The 16,623-nt window shown below is 44.8% G+C and overlaps 1 protein-coding gene across 1 annotated transcript in view; it reads right to left on the reverse strand.

Annotated features, from left to right (window-relative positions):
- The window catches only part of PDZRN3 (PDZ domain containing ring finger 3), a 273,094-nt gene that overhangs the window by 108,484 nt on the left and 147,987 nt on the right, over positions 1 to 16,623 (reverse strand). The window lies entirely within an intron of this gene.

A 16,623-nucleotide genomic window follows, 5' to 3' on the forward strand; every position in this document is an offset into this window, starting at 1 on the left:
TGCCTTAGAATACAATCCTGGTAACATGGTGTTAGGTGTTGTCAAGTCAACTACACTCACAGTGACCGTATGAACAACAGAGCTGAGCCCTGTCCTAGCCTCTGTCTCCCTCCCCATCTCTGATATATCAAGTCCATTGCTACAGTCACTACGAAAGACTTCCTCTCTTTCTCCAATCCTTTACATTCCCCAACATGATGTCTTTTTATCCTGACAACACAGTATATGAGGTGAAGTTTCATTCTTTGCCTCTAAGGAGCTCCTGAGTTGTATTTCCTTCAAGACATTTTTGGCAGCAACACTCTTGGTACCAGCAGGCAGGAAGTCAAGAGATGACTTGCATTGGGAAAGTCAGCTGTCAGAGACCTCTCCAGAGTACTGAAGAGCAACAATGTCTGGCTTGAGACTAAGGTGTTCCTGATCTTGGCCATAGTCTTCACAATTGCGTGCTATGCATTGGAGAGCTGGACAGTGACTAGGGATGATAGAAAGAGAATTGACGCCTTTGAGCTGTGGTGCTGGAGAAGAGTGTTGAATATACCATGGACTGCTAGGAGAACAAACAGGTTTGACCTGGAGAGGGTGAAGCCAGAATGGTCCTTGGAGTCAAGGATTCTGAAGCTTCATCTGACATACTTTGGGCATGTTGCAAGGAAAGACCAGTCCTTGGAGAGGGACATCATGCTTTGGAGGGTTGAGGGACAGCACAGGAGAGGAAGACCCTAAATAAGATGGATTGATTTGGTGACTGGGGTAATGAGAGCGGGTGTGTCAGAGAGAGTGAGGTCGGCACAGGGCAGAGCAGGGTTTAGGGCTCTTGTAATTAGGGTTGCTATGAGTCGTAAGAGACTCGACAGCACATAACAACAACAGCATGGTACATTCATTACTCTTCTCCAGCTTCACATCTTAAACTACTGGTTCTTCTGCCATCTTTAGTCACTGTCCTACTGTACAGGGAGCAACTGAAAACACGACAGCTTGGATCTGGTGCATTTCAGTCTTTAAACAGACATCCTCATCTTGTGCACTATGGAGAGGTCCTTGAGAGAAGATTTTTCCCACTACAACATGTCTTTTCACTCTTGACCGCTGCTATCATGGGTCCTCACTGTGAATCCTGGTGAGCCACTTCCAGGAAAAGGGGCCATTACTGAGTCTATGGAGTATGGTTCTACCCCGGCACACGTGTGGACACCAGGAGTGGGTCAATCCAACAGTAACTGTCTCTACATTGTTTGTTGTGCTAGCTTGGCCACTTAAATGTCTCCCAGCTTCAAAGTTAAACATAGCTACAAAGTATCACGAAGAAGTAAGCTCTTATTTTAGGATAGGTGGTAGTATTAAATGTTTCAACAACTTCCTGAACGAGATCTTTGTCAAGTCTAAACTCACTAGTGGCAGGAAACACTAATTTTAAACTATACATCTAAGGAAAAAGGGATTTCTAATGCAGCTCCCCACCCCCAGAAATGCAACTGGCATGCAAAAGATGCAAATGAAATAAGTCAATTTCCGGGAAATTGGCAGGTAATCTGACGCACATGAGCCTATCCGTCTCCCCTTGTAATGCTCCGAAAGAAATTTGGAAAAACTTACAGGCGAGGCATGGATGATAAAAACCTGTAATTACAAGCAAAAGAGGCCCGTGCAGCCTCTCCACCGGGTCATTAACAGCATGTCTGGCAAAGATTGCACGTGACTCACTGCTTCTTGTTTCTTAAGTTAATTTTAAAGCTATTACCAATGCTCTTGCCAACACAGAACATGGGGATGTGGCTGAACAGCTTTTGTGCAAAAAAACTTAATCTTCATCAGAGGAAGGTAAGTGGATCAAGCGGACAGGAAGCCGGGAAGCAGCAAACGGGAGAGCAGACGTGTGCGGTGGAGAACCAGAGCAGCGGTAACTGCATTACCCAGAGCGGGGCCGGGGGTGCGGGCCTGGGGCTGGCTGCAGAATGGATCATTTTTAGGTCAACAGCTTGGATCTGCCTCTGATGGGCAGTAACTCCAAGTTCTATGGGCTGTGTCAGAGCACTTGGATGGGAGAGGAGGGACTCCAAAGCAGGCGAAGTGCTCAGCTGGGTATTCCCAGGGCTTTCGAATTGGCAGGGCACTCAGAACAGAGGGAAAGAGGACGCGGACGGGAAAAGACCATGCAGTGCAATGACAGAGGGTATTGTTTTCACTTTAGAAAAACGTTCTGTTGAAAATACACACACCCACACATACAGCAGGTCAGTAACGTCCGTGTGGACAATCTGAGACACTAAGGACATTCTTTAAGCTCTGCAATGCTCCTTACTGGCCTTCTCTAAGCCATTCTATTACCTGTAACATAAACTCACTGTCCTCTGAGGAAAACCTCCCCTCCTGCTTCTTCATCCTTCTCACCCATGTTGTTATTCGGTACCTTCAAGTCGAGTAAGACTCAGAAAACATGATGAACACCAGATCCGACCCCTGTCCTATCTGTGCCACCCTCACCATTTCTGACACTCTTAAGCCCACTGCTGTCATCACTGTGTCAATCTGTTTCACCGAGGCTCTTGCTCTCTCTGTTGACCCTCCACCTTTCTAAGCACGATGTCCCTCCCCAGGGAATGAACTGCCTCTGAAAATTCACTGGAGGGGGAGCTATGAGTTGTTTTTGACTCAATGGTGCACCCCCACTGCCACAGTAACCACTGTTTATAATAAGTCCTGGGGTGTCGTCCACAGAGAGTTGCACTGCTGAACTTAAGGCCATATACCTCTTTGGAGGCTCGAATCCATCAGCGGCTCTGTGGAGAAAGAGAGACAGACTATCTCCTCCCACGTGATCTACAGTCTATGCAAATCCACTACCGGTCAGCTGTGAGTCAATTCTAACTGGGCAACAATGCATTTGAGTTGATTTTTTTGGGTTGGTTTGCAGTTTAGATAAATGTTTACATAGAAATATACTTATAAACATCAGGGTTGTACGCTTTCTCCATATTTATTACTCTGTGTGTTGGGGAAACAATTTGAGAAGCAAGATTCTATGAAGACAGTGGCATCATGGCTGGAAGAATCCTCCTCAACAACCTGTGTTCTACAGATGACACACGCTTATCTTTAAATGAAAAAGATTTGAAACACTTACTGCAGAAGATCAAAGACAACAGTATAGACTGCATCTCAACATCACGAAAACAAAAATCTTCACCACTGAACAATATCTTGATGGAATAAAGACTGAAGTTGTGAATGATTTCCTTTATCCTAGGATCTAAAATCAATGCTCATGGGAACAGTAGGCAAGATTTCTAAAGATATGTTGCCCTGGGAAAATGTGCTGTCAAGAACCTCTGTGAAATGGTAAAGAGCCAAGAGTTCAAAATCCAAGGTGCACCTGATTCAAGCCATGGTATTTTCAACTGCTTCATATAGATCTAAAAGTTAGTCAATGCATAGGGAAGACTAAAGAACAATCAATGCCTGTGAGCTGTGGTGTTAGACAAGTGTACTGAATACCCCATGGACTTTCAAGAGAACAAAAGAATCTGTCTTAGATCAAGTGCAACCACGGTGCTCCTTAAAAGGAAGGATGGCAAAAGGCAGTGTCACACGCTCTGAGAATACTGCCAGGAAGGGCCAGTCCTCAGAAAAAACAGCAAGCTGAGAAAAGCAGAGGGTCAAAGGGAGAGAGAAGAACCCCCAGCAAGATGGAATGACAGAGATTTAACAACGGGATGGTGGTGTGTCTGATATCATGAGGAGGCACTGGGTGGGACAAGGTACGGATCTGTTGTTCAAAGTGTTGTTATGAGTTGTTGTTAACTCAAGGACATCTAACAACAACAACAACATATAAATTGGTGATTTTTTCTCATATAAGTGAGAACATACAATAATTTTCATTCTGAGCTTAATTTCTTTCACTCAGCAAAATACTGTAAAGGTTCAGCCATGTCAATATGGTTCTTAGAAAAAACTGAAAATAGCCCCATTAAGCAAACAAACATCAGAGAGCCAGACCCTTAATTTATCACATTTGCAAAAGTTTAAGCAATGTAAAAAGTTTCAGCGGTTAAATTGGGAGGAAGAGCTGGCCAGTCCCTTGTTCTGTGATTACTTGAGAAGCTGACAGTGAACTGGTCCACATACCATCTAATTAATTGGCATCTCAACAGCCATGGATGACAAAGGTCAGCTGTTCAAATCAGGGAAATGAAGTATTTTCAAGGGGTTGCCAGGACATGAATCAACCAACCGGAGAAATAGCCTTAAATGGTCTGGAAGAAGCTACTGTTCCTTTTACAAGTAAAATGTCCTTTGCTCCAGAGTGTTGGTCCACTGTATTTATGTACTTCACCCGTCACCGTCACCATCACATTCCAGACTAACTGACTAAAACAAGTAAATAGTAAAAATTTCCCACTGACATACGGATTAAGAGTTTTCACAGGGAATCTGACAAAGAATGTCGTATTATCAACCTGCTGCTAAAAAAAAACAGCCCCAAAGCCTCATCCTGACCCAGGGCAGGCCTCCATGGTTCCCAAGACTGCAGATCTTCACAGGAGGAGGACCTATCTCCCTCTCCTGGGAAGATGCTGATGGGTTCGAACTGCTGGCCTTTCAGCTGGCAGCCTGGCACCTACACGTCAACTTAAGGTACTTTTTAAGAACTCACATAACTCAAAATTAATAGAGCTGTTGGCTAAGCGACAGTTCTAGGTTCTCAAATTAATGGAATTTTTTTTTTTCTCCTTGTTGAATTAAAAAATTTAAATCACTCGTGTAGGGACCCAAGGTCATCAATAAGTCCCTACCTAGGAAATGGGGCCGAGAAGCCTTAGTAACTCGTGTTTCATATATTCACTCTATCAATCCCAAGGAGAGGTGTGCTTTGCCTTTAAAAGGTGACAGGCTGACTCATCAGTTCATTAGAATATACAAGACGAAGACATCACAATTACCAGGCCCCAGCTAATTATTGCTGAGACCTTCTGGGCCAATCCATAGCTGTGCCTGCCTCAAACACCCATGTATGTTCCTCTGGATGAAAGGGAAAAGACCAAACATGCCCCACTGTGTAGCCTCAACAGTCCCTATCCTGAAGTTCTCTGAGGGCCCAAAAGTGGCCCTGCTGAATGATTCCGCTGCTGCTGTCCGAGTCCAGCAGAACCTTTACAGCCCTCATCCGGTCTTCTCAGCCGCTGTTCACACATGGAAGGGCACTGACTGCCCGAAGCATTTACCTAGAGGCCATTTCACACAAAAAAACCTCCCCAAAACAAACAACAAAAACAATAAAAAAAAAACCTGACAAGACCTCTCAGAAATATCACTATGAGAACCCCAGAACCCTTGCTCTTATCTCCCAGCAGGGCTCAGCCAATTCCACACAACGTCCCTTCTGAAGGCTTATCTCCAGCCTCAGAGCAGCTCTGTGCAATAAGGTCACATGGACACAAAAGGAGCAGAAAGCGCGGTCTGATACACACACACACACGTACACACAAATATATACATATCTACACATATACATACACACACACATACATATATGTGTGTATACTTGTTATGTGTCAGAGATCTGGACAATGACCAGGGAGAACAGAAGGAGAATTGATGCCTTTGAGCTGTGGTGCTGGAGAAGAGTATTGAATGTACCATAGACTGCTAAGAAAACAAACAGATTTAACCTGGAGAGGGTTAAACTGGGCTGCTCCTTGGAGGCAAGGATTCTGAGGCTTCGTCTGACATACTTTGGTCATGTTGTAAGGACAGACTGGTCCTTGGAGAAGGACATCATGCTTGCGAGGGTGGAGGGCAGGCCCAGGAGGGGAAGGCCCTCTAGGAGATGGATTGATTCGGAGACTGGGGCAATCGGGATGAGTGTGTCGGAGACAATGAGATTGGCACAGGACACAGCAGAGTTTAGAGCTGTTGTACACAGGGTTGCTATGAGTCGCAAGTGACTCGAAGGCACATAACAACAACAACAACATGTGTATGTGTATGTATATGTATAACTGCCAACATCCGAGTCTGGCCTGGACCTAAAGACAAAAGCCCACCATGAATCAAATAATCTAGAATCCGAAGCATGAAGGGTCTCCCTGGGGTGGCATGCTGGGCTGCTGACAGGAGGTGGGGAGCGCCATCCCCCCAGCTTCTCCTGTGAGGGAAGGATGAGGCCGTCCGCTCCTGCAGCAGTGACGGCTGTGGACGCCCGACGGACGGCTGCAATGAGGGGCATCAACTTGAGAAAGAGCAGTTTGGTACGTGGCGAAATGAACCCAAGAGGATGAAACCCGTAAATACACAGATATCATGGAGCACAAAAACGGACGGCTATGCCGACAAAGCTGACCTCGTCCCCACCACAATCTGGACTGTCCCACCTTCTCACAGGCTCATCCTCGTTCCGAGGCCTTTTCCACTTCTCAATGGAGCCAATGTGTCTAAGCATGTTGGCATACACTGTCCCCTCTGCTGAAATGAGCTGCCTCCTTCCCTGGAGCCACCTGCTCACACCCGCATCCTGGCTTCCATGATCCAGGCCTGCTCTGAACTCTCCTAGGCTTTTCTCTACCCCACACCCTTGTTTCTCTCTTTCAGGGCTAATCTTCCTCTTCTTCCTACCTTCCTCTTTGAATCCTCCGTTTGGGGTGTCACGCTCTGCAGCTGCTGCCTTTCTCCTCTGGATCTGCTCTTTATCAGGTGAAATTGATGGATAAGTGAAGTCTGCCCTGGGGGCTGAGTGACGCGTCACTGGGTGTCCTTCCTTCTGCTTCCAGCTTCCCAGGAAGGATCCTGTACTAGCAGCTTCCTGGCCCCTGCCCTGCCTGGCACTGCCACCATGTCCTCTGACTCTGTGACTGACCCCAACTGAGGGAACATCTGAGGAAATCACACACCCACTGCAGTCAGATACAGGTGCCCATGGCATCACGGGGTAGTGGATGGTAGCACTCATTCCAGCCTGGGTGCACTTGGACCTAGCTCTTTGCACTTGAATGCTGGTGTGTTCAAAGGACCTAGCCCTTGACACTTGATATTCATCCATCCACAGTGACTTGGGCTGCAGGGTCCTGAGAAGGGGAGATACTAGGTAAACTTCTTCACCCCTGGTGACTGCTAGAGGGGTCACCTTGACTTTGCAGGTCCCAGATGCCCTGTGAGGTCTACGCCAGGCCCATGGTATCCCTGTGCTAGGGCGAGCTTGTATAAAGTGAAGACTCAAACGCCTTGCTGTTGGGTTAGTTCCAACTCTTATCGCAACCACCATGGGGTTTCTGAGGCTGTAAACCACACGAGAGGAAAACAGTCCATCGCTCTCCCTCAGAGTTGGTGGTGGATTTGAACCAACAGAGATGCACATTCTTTAGGTTAGCTGTGGACTACAACACAGGTATGCATTAAATGGCAAATAAAACCACCGTGACAGAGATAAGTCAAAGAAGAAAAGTAAATACTGCTTTTCATTTCAGTATCCTTTTTCAAACAAGCGGCCTCATGTTTTCATTTTGTACCTGTCCCTGTGAATCACGCAGCCGATCTTGACCAGCAAGGTACCCCTGGCATCTAGAAAAGAGGAGATGCTTACAATTGTTGAATAAAACCTTTTTCTCCTGTCATGTGCCAGAAATTGTCTCAAGGAGCGAGAGGAGGGGTTAAGCAGGACTGAAGGACAGAAGAGGAAATGCAATGGCTGCGCTTGTCCTGGCTGCCTCACCTGCAGTTCCCAACATTGCTGCAGGCAGCTGGGACAGTGACGGCTCAGAAGGGTCCGGCATCCAAACCCACAATGTGATTACAAGGTAATGACCAGATTCTGTGAGTGGCTTGTGGGGTCAGTCACGAGCCTTATAGTCACATCTTTTCATATGTGAAGATATGGATGGACTGCAGATGCTGCGGTGAACTGACTTTCACTGGTGCTGCAGGCCTGGTAAGGGACATCTCTCTCCCCCATCATGGGGGTGAAATTCACGGTCAAACACAGAGCAGAGTCTAAAGGGAAAGGCCTGCAGAGACGGCTACTCACAGCTGGAACAACAGTGACAGTTCCAGCAAAGGGACCAACGGTCACGAAGGCACTTGGCATCCCAAGACCCCTCAAGGTCGCCATGGGACGAGAAAACTACGGGAGCCAGCAAGGAGCCCTGCTGCTTACAGACAACCCCCTCAGGCCACTCAGCTGCGAAGGGGTCCCGTGGCTTTTGACAAATCAGCCTCATTCTCTAGGGTGTTCCCTCCCAGCCCCATCAGCATCACTGGCCAAATACAAGTTCTTGCTTAATCAGTCCTCTAGGCAGAAATTCACATGAAAGCTCCCAGAAATCCCTATTCTAAATGTGTCCCCCAAAACACTGAGCACAGGAACCCAAATTCATGCACCAATGCTCACCGGAGCGTGAACCACAAGGGCCAGAAGGGAAACCACACAGACGCCCGTCAATAGATGATTATTCCTCTTGTTATTGGGGTGCCACTGAGTCGACCCTCTGAACAGACCTGACCATTGTGCTAGCCTGCACCATCCTCACAATGTGTGTGAGCCCACTGTTTGCCACTGCATTGATCTATATTGTTAAGACTGATTGTCAGTCCTCCACTTTTCCCAGTATGTCGTCTTTTTTCCAAAGACTGGTCCCTTCTGACAACACGGCCCCGGTACATGAGACAAAGATTCACCGTCCTTGCCTGTAAGTGGATTACACTTCCTCCAAGACATGTTTGTTCCTTTGGATAGACAGACAAAATTATGACTCAGCCATAAAGGAAAATGAAGTTCCCATATACATGGATTTACATAGACAGATACAGAAAACATTATGAGAGAAATCAGCTAGCCACATTAGAACAAATATGGCATGATCCCACTTATATAAAATAGACAAATGTATGGAATCTAGGGTGGGATGGAAGGAGAGGGAGTGTCATTGTTTAGGGGGTACTGGATTCTGTTAATGATGGTGGGATAACTAAAAAAAAAAAGATTGTGGTGGTAAGGCGTTGCGCTGGCAACCCAAAGGCTCGCAAATAGAATCCACTACCTGTTTGGGGGAAGAAAGTTGAGCAATCTCCTTCCATGTGATTAACTGCCTCTGAAAACCTGCTGGAGGGTCAGCTATGGGTTGGTTCTGACTTGATGGTACACAACAATAATAGCTATGTTGTTGTTGTTATGTGCCATCGAGTCGTTTGCAACTCATAGCAACCCTATGTACAACAGGCCTAAACCCTGCTGTATCCTGTGCTAACTTCATTGTCTCTGACACACCCATCTCGATTACTCCACTCACTGAATCAATCCACCTCATAGAGGGTCTTCCCCTCCTGAGCTGTCCCCTCCACCCTCCTAAACATGATGTCCTTCTCCAAGGATTGGTCCCTCCCTGCAGCAAGTCCAAAGTATGTCAGACGAAGCTATACACTATGATAAAAATTATCAATGTCACTGAAGTTATAAACGGCTCAACTGGCAATGTCTTGTTGCATTTATTTTAGCAAAACAACAATAAATACATGCATAAATAAAAAGAGACCATGGAGTTTCTCTGATTTTTCTGTTGAATAAACATGGCATCCCACTTAAGGAGGAAAAGGTTAGACTATCGAGGTTCATTCAGACAAAATTTCCTTTCTAACAAAGGGCTATCTCATCACACTGGTCACTGTTGCCCTCACGCCTGCCTTCTAGAGCCAAGAATAATGCCTGCGCCTTAGACCTGGCAGGAATCCTAGTAACATTGCCAAGCTGCAGCCAAAGCAAGCAGAGACTGAGGGCCCTTCAGCCAGAGGGAAGTGTGGGTACAGTGGGGTTGGCCTCTGAAGGACCTCCCCTGCCTCCCTCCAGACTAAAACGACAGTATATTGGATGCTGATAAAAAAAAAAAATTGGCAAACAAGCTGTGCAAGTTCAGGGTCAGTTCAGCTCACTCCAGGAAGCTCGGGGAGGTGGTCCCAGTTCCCAGCAGCCTGTTAGCTGCTCACATGTGCAGACCCTCTGGCCCCTGGCAGGCTGCTGGCCTCCACATCACAAGGAACTCCAGTTCAGGTTACAGAGACTCTTAATATAAATCCCCTAAATTCTCTCCGGGGTGCTTAGGAGACATTCTTGCAGCCCTGTGGTTACGACTTGGGGGACTGCACTCAGATCAGCCCATAAATGACTCCATGGTTCACAGACGCCTTCCATCCTCCCCCACTGAGCACGTAGGCAGCAGGCACAGGGCATCTCCTGGGTAACGGCCAGCTCTGCCCAATACCCACCTGCCCCAGAGTCCACTCCTGAGGACGCTCCTGTATCCCACTCAGTGGGCTAAACCGCAGCATGTGAGGCCAAGGGGACAGGGAGCTCCTTAATTCAGGAGAACAGGCTTCCAAACACTTGGAGGAAAAACAGAAAGCCCCTTTCATGTGAAAGGTTCTTGATTAGACCGGAGATCCCCAAAGTGCTCCTTTTCTTAACAGACCCTCAAGTTGCTCCAGGGGAATGAGGCTCTAACGGCAAATAAATGTGGGAACTGCTCCTTTCACTATGTGCTTCTCCAGATTCCTCCCACCTCAAAACCAAAAACCAAAGGCCTCCAACCTCTTAGAAACAGCAATCCCAGATAGTCTACGAATTGGTAGTGAAAAGACAAAATCAAAATCTCCACATTTCTTAACATTATGGGATCCCTGAATGTCCTTCATGCACCACACCAAATTCTGGGCATCTGTTAAACTTCTGAGTTGGTTTTTAACACTATTTAATACAAATATTTCACAGCAAAGTTGAGATTTCCATCTCAAAAAGCATGAATTCACAGGCAACAGACCGCAGACTCAAATACAAGCATCTCTGTAATGCTCATCTCCCGTGCCAGCCTGTCCCATATCCACTCGTGGTGGCAAAATTCAGTCAATTATTATTTGTGGTGACCCCAGAGGGCAGACCAACTCCACAGCAATATCAAGGGATGATTGTTTGGAAATAGATCACAAAGCCATTCTTCTGAGATGCCTATGGACAGACTCAAATAGCCCCCTCATCCGCCCTTCTCCGTTACTCATGGTTCACCAACAGCTGATTTCTACCAGTGTGTGGTCAATGATGACCATGTGGTCAAGGCTTAGTCAATCAGATGAAAGCAAAGCAATCAAATTACTGCATCAGTGATTGGCTGAGGGGTAGTGTGTGACCTAAAGCTGGGCCAATAGGAGTCCTTTCAAGGATTTATGTTGGAATTTTCGAGAACAGAACTTGCTCTTCACATGAGATTGCTAAGCTGAGGGGACCCAGCTTGTGGATGTTTGAGGCCAATTTCTTTCCTCCCTTGCGGAAAGAACAGGAGCCAAAAAAAGTAAAGAAAAAGAACCAAAACCAAAAACATAGAAAGTGATGGATTTTTAGATGGCAAGATTTTACTATTTATAACTAGCTTTAGTCTAAAAGTCTAATGCCAGATACCTTTTTACTTTTTTTAATGGCTTGGGCTAATAACTTGTCTTTTTTATATATATATATTAAACTGAGGCCAATTTGGACTGGGATTTTGGTACTTAGAGCTAAACATCCTGACAAACATAATCTGTTACTGACAAACACTGTACTTGGAGCTTGTTAAATACCTTAAGTTCATACCAAGGTTTTCTTAATACCAAACCAAAGATCAAGATCAAAGAATGACAAAGTAAAAGCCTATTTTCATTATTTCCATATTAGCAGTTACGGATCTTTAGTACCGCTCATCAAAGAAGTAATTCTGAGCAGATGTCCAAACCCAATCATTCCCTAAAATAACTCACTTCCCCTGGTTAACTATAAAGCTCCGAGTGGGACGGGTGTCACACATTTACATAAACCTACGCCTGGGGAAATGTGTGAATAAAATCTATGTCTGCCTTATGTAAGGTCATCTGTTCTCATCCAAAACACCAATAAAGGAACTCAAGTACCTTGTGTAACACCTACCATGGGAAAACATTTATAACCACGAAACAGAGCTGGGAGGGGGGAAGAAGTTACTTAGCAACTGCTTAGGAATTGTTTTTACTGAAACAGAATACTTAAGAGCCATTGGTTTGGGACAGAAGTCTTTAAGAAGCTTAGTTTATAAACTAAATTTTGCCTCTCTATGACCTTTTACTTCTGCATTATTTTAAGGACACTAAGGTAACCTTGTTTATTTAGTTCAATTCTATGTTAAAAGACATGATGTAAAGAACACACACAAATATGTTTAAATTAAGAACACCAGTTTTGGTTCATTGACTACTTACATGTAGAACAAAGGCCTACTTTAAAAAAAACTAAATATGCAACCCACCACTATTACAAAACAAAAGAAAACCCACCACTTTATAAAAACTATTTACTGGCGCACTCCTTTCAGTAGGAAAAGCATAAAGAGTATTCAGTTATGTATGAGAGTAACATCAAGAGTATTTAACAAGTTGCTATTGCCAATATCAAGTGACTCCAAAATACTGATATGACCAGATCAACCGTATAGGATATATGGCTACTGACCAGGGCACTTGGACAAAAGATGATATTGTAAAATCTCTTTACATTCCACTGTCCTGCCTTCTTGTTATTGTTGTTGTTGTGTGCCACTGAGTTGCCTGCAACAGCTATACAACAGTTTTCTACCCTGCCCTGTACTAAGACAATCACATCATCTCTGACAGACCTAATGCCATTTTTCCAGTAACTGAGTCAATCCATCTCACCAGGCGTCTTCCTCTCCTGTGCTGTCCATCCACCCTCCCGAACATGATATCCTTCTCCAAGAACCAGTCCTTCCTGGCCATGTGCCCAAAGTATAAGAGTTTCAAAATCCTTGCCTCCACGGAGCAGCTTGGTTTCACCCTCTTCAGGACTGGCTTGCTTGTTCTCCTGGCGGTCCATGGTATGTTCAACACTCTTCTCCAGCACCACAGCTCAAAGGCACCGGTTCTTCTTCAATCACTTTAGTCATTGTCCAGCTCTCTGACACACAGCAAGGAACTGCAAAGACCATGGACTGTATCAGGTATGCCTTAATCTCCAACCTGACATCGTTGCTCTTCAGTCCTCTAGAGAGACCCCTGACAGCAGATTTCCCAATGCCATCTGTCTTTTAATTTCCTGACTGATGGTGCCAACAGTGTTGATTGTGGAATCAAGCAAGCTGAAGTTATTAACAATCTCAATCTCTTCTCTGTCTGTCATGAAGCTGCCAATTGGCCCAGGGGTGAGAATCTTTGTTTTGGCTTTTTTTTTCTTTCGTGTTTCCCTCTATCATCATCACCATCATCATCATTACTATTATTATTAGTAATCTTTGTTTTTTGATGTTGAGCTTCAATCCATATTGAAGACTAAAGTCCTTGACCTTCTGCAGCATGACCTCATGTCCTCCTCAGTTTCAGCAAGCAAAGCTGTGCCATCTGCATAATGTAGGGTGTTGATAAGTCTTCCTCCAAGTCTGATACTACATTCCTCCTCATCAAGTCCAGCCCTCAGAATGACCTGTTTTGCATATAAATTGAAAAGATATGGAGATAAGACACATTCCTTTCCTGATCCTGAACAATGCAGTATTTCCCTGCTCTGTTCTGATGACTGCTTCTCCATCGTATAAACCTCTATATAGTCTCCAAGATAAGGAGAAAAATTTGGTAAGTTAATACTTCCTCTCTACTATGTATCCCCTCTCTAGACCACCTCAATTTATATGCTGAGCAAATTATTCCAGAAATTAGTGCAGCATCAAGATTGGAAGAAGACTCATTAATAATCTTTGCTATGCAGATGACACAACCTTGCTTGCCGAAAGTGAGGTGGGCTTGAAGCTCTTGCTTCAGAAGATCAGAGACTATAGCCATCAGCATGGATTACATCTCAAAGTCAACAAAAGTTCTCACTACTGGACTAACAGGTAGCATCATAATAGATGGAGGAAAGACTGACATGGTCAACGACTTCACTGGATCCACAATCAGCACCATAGGTACACGCAGTCAGGAGATCAAGAGACATTTCACAGGGAGAGTCTGCAGACAAGGACCTCTCTAAATTATTGAAGACAATTTTATCAGTTTTAAGACTATGGTGCGTCTGATTCAGGCCATGGTCTTTTCAATCACTTGCTATGCATCTAAGAGCTGGACAATGAACAAGGATGACAGAAGAACCAATGCCTTTAAGCTGTGTTGTTGAAAAAGAGTACTAAATATCCCACGGACTGCCAAATGAACAGCTATGTCTTGGAGAAAGTGCAGCCAGAACGCTCCTTGGAGACAAGGATGAGAAAGCTTCTTCCCACATGCTCTAGACACGTTGCGAGGAGAGCCTGTTCCACGAGGAGAGGCTAGAAGAAGGGCGTCATGTTTGGAAAGGCGGTGCGTCAGGCAAAGAGTAGAAGACCCTCAACAATCAGAAAGTTGGACACAATGATTGCAGCAAGGAGCTTAAGCATGTCAAGAGATGATGAGGGTGACACAGGACAGGACAGGAGTCAAGTGTGTAGTTCACAGGGTCGCTATGAGTCAGACCCAGCGGCACTTAACAGCACCATATTCATGCATATAATGCATCTGGTACTATTCCCACTCCACTGTCTTCAAGAGTAGTTTGGTGGTGGTTTTATGGTGGCCAGCAACAGTGCTGTGCTTTTGCAGTGACAAAATGATTTACATTTTAAATTATTTTCAATTAAATAAGTGATACATAAATACATATTGAATGTAAAAAAAAAAAAAGGAGGAGGATGGATTTGAGGCTGTGAATCACACAGGAGGGGACTGCCCATTCTTCACTCCCTAGGGGCTGTTGGTGGATTCAAAGCCCCAGAGACGCACCACCTTTGAGGTAGCAGGGCAATGCCATATGGACCACGCCACTAGAAGTCCAATTATCCTTGCCAGTTCATATATGTATTTACCTAACCTTTTTAAATGGATACTTTTTATAGGACTATACTATTCTTGATGGATTTTGAGAATGCATCTTATCTACCTGTTGTTGTTGCTGTTGGTGTTGTGTACTATAGAATCAGAACTGACAGCTGATCCTTCAGTGAATTTTCAGAAGCAGTTAAACAGCACAGGAGGAACTTGCCCACCCTTCTCCCATAGAGCAACTGGCGGCCTTGAACCGAGTACCTTCAGGACTGCAGCACAGCTTCTTGCCACTAGGCAACCAGAGCTCTCTGGTGCTACCATACAAGAAATGCTACAAGTGGGTGGCTGTCACAAACATAAATTTATTTTCTCACAGTTTAGGAAGCCAGCAGCAGGAATTCCGAGTGCTCAGCTTCAAGGAAAGACTTCCTCTCTCTCTCCAGCTTGGAGAAAGGTCCTGGGTCGTCAGTCTTTACTTCCTAGTCCCATGGAGCCCTTATATATTCTGGCATCTGTCTTATCCCATCTCCCCTTTGCTTGCTTGCTTAACCTCTTTTATATCTCAAAAGAGATTGACTCAAAATACACCCCACATTAATCCTTCCTCATTTACATAACAAAGACAACCCAGTCCCAAATGGAATTAGAATCACAGGCACAGAGGGTCGGATTTACAACACATACTGAAGGGACAAAATTCAATCCAGAACAGGATGTTTCTGATTTTTAACTCCATGACAGACAACAGTGCAGTAAACGCCCAAGTGTGTGTGCCTCTGTGTGCGCGCGTGCGCGTGTGTGTGTGTGTGTGGGGGGGCGTGGGTGTGTGCCTCCCATCAGGGAGGACTTCTCTTGAGCTGATTTCCATTCTCTTTTCAGGGAAAGAGCTTTCACTTTACCAAAGCAAAGGGAGCCTTTGTAATGCTGACACCCAGCAGAAATGGTGTTTCAAAGAAGGCTACCAGGAACCCCAGTCTTTGTCTCCAACTTTTAAGAATCAGATCACAGTTCTTACTTTTCTCGAATTGCCATAGCTTCAAGGAAGGCTTTAATGCAGTTCAAGACAAGAGCCACAACTAGGATCCAACATTACATTTTTTAACTTGATATAATATCCCCTCCAGGATTTCAGCACTGTATATCTGCTTTTAATTGATGTGTTAATTATAAGGATTATCTATTCATCAAAGTATAGCCCTAAAGACTTCATTAAGTAACAGTCAAGATATACATTTGAAGAAATAAAACTGCTCCATATAGATGAACTTCATTCATTTTTCAAATGAACTGTACGATGCATACAAAATAACGCATATTCTCACAAGTTATCTGTGGCACAAATAGTAATAAATGAAATATCCATTTAAGAGTCCTTGATCAGCTTAAGAACGTTCTCTAAACTTGACGACTCTTGAGAGCTCTTAAACAAATTACCCCATTCTCCTACGCAGGTGTGAACTTCCAATTTTCTTTGTTCTTTCCACTTTTTATTATGAAAGTTTTCAGTGCTTATTAAAAATGAAAAATCTGAACAATTCTCAATTCCTTGTTCTCCTGCCTGTCCCTTACCCGAGATTCACGTCTTTCTTGTGCTAACTGGAAGCATATTCCATAGGTATGGAGTCACTTTTGACTCAGACCTATCCTCTGTCAGGTCTTTGAGGCTGTAAATTTTTATGAGATGAGACTTCCCATCTGTCTCCTATGAGGCCACTGTGGACTCGAACTGCTGTCCTTGGGGTAAGCTACCTAATAATGTTGTTGCTG

The sequence above is a fragment of the Elephantulus edwardii genome, unplaced genomic scaffold, assembly GCF_000299155.1.
Source record: "Elephantulus edwardii isolate Elephantulus edwardi_28Jun2011 unplaced genomic scaffold, EleEdw1.0 scaffold00091, whole genome shotgun sequence".
NCBI lineage: Eukaryota > Metazoa > Chordata > Mammalia > Macroscelidea > Macroscelididae > Elephantulus > Elephantulus edwardii.